The sequence below is a fragment of the Salvelinus sp. IW2-2015 genome, unplaced genomic scaffold, assembly GCF_002910315.2.
Source record: "Salvelinus sp. IW2-2015 unplaced genomic scaffold, ASM291031v2 Un_scaffold7697, whole genome shotgun sequence".
NCBI classification, from domain to species: domain Eukaryota; kingdom Metazoa; phylum Chordata; class Actinopteri; order Salmoniformes; family Salmonidae; genus Salvelinus; species Salvelinus sp. IW2-2015.
The window spans coordinates 6154-12087 of NW_019948957.1; the positions used below are offsets into that span (position 1 = coordinate 6154).

Here is a 5934-nt window from a genome sequence, read left to right on the forward strand (position 1 = left end):
TTTCTTTCTTTTCTTTTCTTTCTTTCTTTCTTTCTTTCTTTTTCTTTCTTTCTCTCTCTCTTATATACGGAAAACAACACAGTCATGCCCTCTCTCATACACACACACACACACACACACCACACACCACACACACACACACACACACCACACACACACACACACACACACCACACACACACACACACACACACACACACCACACACAAACACACCACACACACACACACACACACACAGTGGCTGTGTTGAATGCAGCACCACAGAGGACAGATGAAGAGAGAGGAGGGAGGAGAGGAAGAAGGCGAAAGTGTTCTTCTGAATATTTAATGTCTTCTCTCTGGGTGGAGCGATGGGGATGGAGGACGAGAGAGAGAGGGGAGGGGTGTCATGACAGGAAAGGACATTCTAAAGGTAACAGCCTTTTATGTCTCTCTCTCTCTCTCTCTGTGTCACCATGACATTCTCATCCCTCTATCTCTCTATCACGCTGGTGCTCTCAATTCAATTCAAAACTCTCTCTCTCTTAAAACACACACACACACACACACACGACACACACACACACACACACACACCACACACACACACAACACACACACACACACACACACAACAACACACACACAACACACACACACCACCACACACACACACACATACACACACACACACACACAACCACACACTGTTTTGTTATCCATTCGTCTGTGTGGATTATACTGAGTGCTGATCTAGGATCAGGTCCCTCTTGTCCATTTAATCCATTAATGATGGATATCTAAAAGGAGAAACTGATCCAAGATCAGCACTACTTCTCTGAGATGCTTTACTGAATATGGGTCGAGACAGTGTAAAACAATACATCTATTGAAGGTGTCCTTCATGTGTTTCTCTAGCACAGCCTCTGCATGCAACAACATGACAAAACGCTGACACTGCCTTCTTCCCCCATATACAGACACAGACCACATGGCAACATGGCTACCTGCTATTGGTCAACAGGAGACACACACCACCAAGCACTTACCTGCCCATATTCATCATAAATTGCCCATAGGAATAGGCTATATCGTAGTATGTATTCCAAATGGCACCCTATTCCCTTTGTAGTAGAATATCACTGAGATGGGATATCCCTGTTAGTCACACTATGGTACAGCGCCTTTTATGAGCAGACAGCAGTTGTTTCCACAGAGAGAAGAGTGGGGAGAAAAAGATAGAGAGAGAGAGTGAGGGGGGACACACAATCATACCATCGTTTCTAGAGGTTTCTTGGGTGATCTTACTCCCCCCCTCTCTACCCTTCTTGAACTCCTCCAGCATGGCATCCAGTTTGGTGTCGTTGAACACACAGTGCATGGGGTGTTTATAGAACTGTGTTATGGTCTTCAGATGGGTACAGTACCGGGTCAACAAACGCCAAGTCCTTCCCGAACAGAATATCCACAATGTTCGACCGCAAGTTTTGAACACCGGATGCGCGTGTAGCCGCTCTGCATAATCTCCGACATGGTGTTAAAGTCCAGCACCGCTTCCGAGGTGAGCATGAAGCAGTCGTTAGCGAGTCAGAGACATCTTCTACGGTCTTGGTCCGGAGCTCGAGCGCGCCCTGTATGATGTTGAGCTCCTCTTTAACCAGGTCGTGGTACGGGTCGGTCACACGCAGCATCTCAAGGAGTTTTTCCCCGTATAAAAGTACTGATCTCCTGGTGGAGGATGAAGTCTAGGAGTTTACTGATGGGTAGGAGATGGGAAATGGGGAAGGAGAGAACCATGAGAAGACGGGTTACCCAGATGGTTTTGGACGCAATGGCCAGGCCGTGCCGCGACGCAACAGAGTGCGGCAGGATCTCCCCAATGAAAAAGATCCCAAACGCGCAGATAATGGTGGACAACCAGGTCATCCCCAGGATCTGACACATCCACACTGCGAGCGCCGCGTTYATCAGCGCGTTGCCCAGCAYCAAAGTGCACAGGACGTAGTTACCGTGCCGCCGCACTGACTCAATTTTCCTCGCGTATTTCTGCTCCTTGTCCGTGCCGCTGTTCTGCAGAACCTGGAGCTCCACCGGGTCCAACGCGAGCAGACTGAGGTTCAGGCCACTGAAGAGCGCCGAGAGGGCCAGTAACAGAACCGATACTAACACTTGAAGCCAGAGGTCCGGTTCGGCCCCGCGCTCCACCACGGCGACCCAGAAATCCCGGGTCCGGTAGTGTTCCCATTTGGACCCGTCGAAGGCGCACATGGAATAGTACTTCATCTTCTCTCCCCTGCGCAGGTTCTTAGCCAATACTTCCACCAACACGGAGTTCTGACTCGAAGCGGACTTGAAAGAGCCCAAGATCTCAATATCCGAGCTCCTGGCGTTTTTATCCATGCACATATTCCGCTTCGGGTGGACCTGCCCCTCTCTCCCCGGCCTCGGCTCCTCGATGAATGCTATCCAGGGAGCGGCGTTGGCTCTGGCCCCAGCGGTCCGGTTGAGCCTCTGTGGGGAGGAGGCGTAGTAGACCCGCAGCATGAAGCGGGTTCCCTCGGTGGCTTTCAGCACCCCGTCGTCCACGGACAGCTCTCCCCCGGTCTCCTCCGGACGGAAGCCGAGCAGGGCGAGGGACGGGGAGGGGATGAGYCAGAGGGAGAGGAGAGAGAGGAACAGCAGCCGGGCTGGGGAGAAAGGTACCCTGGGGAAGAGGGCGGTTCGGGACCGGGCAGCTGCATCTTCCACAGCCATGATGCAGAGTGAGATACTCCGCCACACTACAGATGCGAACCGACCGAGTCACGTGGCGGTGGCGCGCTCACACTCCATCTGCCGGTGGTGGGTGGGGGACCAGTTCCGTTACAGCAGCTGCATTTCCCGGTGTTGTTGTTGATGCTGATTCTCTACTCTACTATACCATGCAGCTAACGGGGCGGGTGGCTGGCTGGCCGCCTGTAGTCAAGTCATTTTTTTGGTGGGAGAGAGAATTTGCCAGAATTATGCAGTGACGTAATGCCATTTTGCACGAAGAATGCAGAAAAAGCCGGCTACGAATGCAAAAGGCACACGTACTGAGACACACAAAAATAGAACACGGGAAGTTTCCATTCCAGATTGCTTCCCATCCCCAGTAATTGTCACGTGGGAAATGTAATAAGACTTAATTACAGATTCCTTATCAAATTCCCCCACTCTGTCTAGATATTCTACTCTCTACACCCCAACATGAATCTGTTTTTGCGCACGGACAAATAGCAGCCTATGCTATTGCCTGCACTGCACCTACTAAAAACACTATTCCAAAGATGTCTATGTTTTTGTTCAGTGGGTTTATAATGACGTAAACAGCATGGTCATTCCACTGGTATGTCTGTCTGTCTGTTATATTCCCATAACAACACATTACGGGCAGACGGAATGGAAACAAAAATAACTGCTAAAAGAATGTTGTGGATCGGATGTGGCTTTTAGGAAACTATTATCTCTCTCTCTCTCCCGTCTCCCACTCTGCATCTCTTTCTCGCTCGCCTGTTTTCTCTCCCAATCTCTACCTATCTCCCCCTTTCTTGCTTTCTCCCCCTCCCCTCTCTCTCTCACCCTCTCTCTCTTCTCCCTCTTCTCATACACAAACAAAAGCTGAGGAGCAGTATATTGTTGTGTAGAGCTGGCCGAGGCACAGCCTGGCTCAGTAAACAGCTCTCCCTGATCAGCGCCAAGGCCAGGACTCTTTCTTTCACCTGTCTGTCAGACACAAAGACCACGCTCAGAATGGTGATTATGCCTCCAGACTACACAAAGGTTTTATAAAGAACCAAAGGTTATCGCTTGTTCATGTATGGAACCCCTAAAGTTCTATAGAGAACCCCAAATAACCTTTTTTTCTAAGAGCATACCTAGAACCAGTGCTTGGTTTAATTTGAGGATAATATTAATAACATATCTATTTTTAAAGACATTATGCAAAGTAATCTGATGTAAAGCAATTGTGAATTAGGACTATTGGGATTTCAACGTGGATCACTTGTGAGTTGTCTTGTGTGTAGACATAATATCATGATTGTAATATATCGTCTGTAATCTCCGAAAGACGGCGGTATTGTACAACATATGATAATATATGTGCTAACATAATTCATGATAATGTATCCATCTTTACCTATAACTGATTGAAGCCCTGGTCATCGCTGTAGTAATATCACATATTCTATCGATTCATGATCCATTGTCCTCCTAATAAATTAAATCCCCATGCTCCAAAGAACGTTATGATTTGCATATGGATATAGTATGCGAGATTTGGTCATTTACAAAAACATTATCACTCATGTTCTAATACCGGTAAGTAGCCTACTTTCTGAGGTTTGTTTTTCTAAACATCAAAAATAGTAACTATATTTTATAACTGTCTTGCTCTTTCTTGGTGGTCCCTGCATGACGTGGGCGGATCTTCACCAAAGAAAGATTATGGATATACTGACAAGATACTTGTCTCTCCGCCCTGACAATGTTAGTGGTTGTCCACAAAGCGCCTCAGCGGGCTGTCTATCTCCCGCCTTTCTTTAGATTAGTGGAAGGATACATCTCATTATTTTAATACTATTTTGAATATTCGATGAGGGTTGTTGACGTCAACCGCTGTGCTCAATGGAGAGACTCTATGCCACTTGCCTCATAACATGATATGCATAGCCATCTCGAGACAAAAGCGATATAAAGTGTTGTTTTCTAAATTGCGGTGTGTCACGTGTGCTACTTATATCAGCACACTCTAACAACCTATGCGTTCCAAAATGTCTATTCAATCAAATAACCTCACGTAGCACACGTGAGGTTAATAGCCATTAATTGTTTGTTGTTGACCAATTTCGACACTCATTGACCGCGAAACAAAAATCCTTTGCTTCGTGTGCGAAAACGTCACCTGCTGGAGGGAGACCGATTTTCCGCCGAGTTGGCCTCTCTTTACCTCTTCCTCTGCCAAAGCTGAAGCAAGCCTGCGCTGCTGCCTAACCAGCTTGAAAGTTGCCTAGGTCCTACACCCCACTGAAATGCAAATATTTTATTCACCGGTATGTCTTAATTCAATGTGCAAATGAGAATGTCCGAATAGTGATTTATTGAACGTGTATAGAGATCGCTACTTTGGAGAGTTTAGGCCTATATTCTTGGGACAACTCAACCTGTAGCATAAACATGGGTAACTGTATGTATTACTAGACTCGCTGAGGAAGGACACCTGATTTCCAAAGCTGGGAAAATGTCAAACCCCCTTACTTTTTGTCAATATTTAGAGAGCGTCGTTGACATATTAACTGGGCTGGCATAGTCAGTGCGACATCTGTTGGTGTCGGCTAACCTACCATTTGACCACCGTACTTTGTCAACCCACCCGCTTCTTCAGCCAAAATACAGCCGTTCCATTGACACAATGTTCGGTGTGAAAACTCTCCGAACTGTCGGTCCAGCAGTGTGTAGACGCGGTGCCTCTGTGCTGTGGAAGCCAAAAAGACCCAGACCGAACCCAAAGCGCGGCGGCGGGCAGAGAGTGGACATCGGGGGGATCTACCGCCCATAGCCACTCCGTTCACTCAGAAAGAGGACGTGGACTTCAACAACTGGATGAAAACCTGCAGAAGTATGCAAAGATTCCTTTCAAAGTTAATTACAATTCACAAAGTAATTTCTGCAACGACTGACTGGTTTATCCGGGATCAAGTTTTTGTACTGTTTCTTTGCAAATGGAATGAATTATGAAAATGAAGACATGATCAGAAGATTATATCTAATAATCTTGTATGCATATTAGTCATTGTAGTCTAAAGATGTTTCCCCGATGAAGTGTCCTACACAGTGTCCTAATAGCTATAAGTGTCCTAACAGTATGCCTATAGCCTATATGTGTCCTAACAGTATCCTATAGCCTATAAGTGTCCTAACACGTGTTCCCTAT

General features: G+C 46.9%; 1 pseudogene; it reads right to left on the reverse strand.

The window, feature by feature from the left end:
* Window positions 1-1146: 1146 nt before the first annotated feature.
* LOC112079356 (metal transporter CNNM1 pseudogene) lies at window positions 1147-3475 on the reverse strand (annotated as a pseudogene).
* Window positions 3476-5934: the final 2459 nt, after the last annotated feature.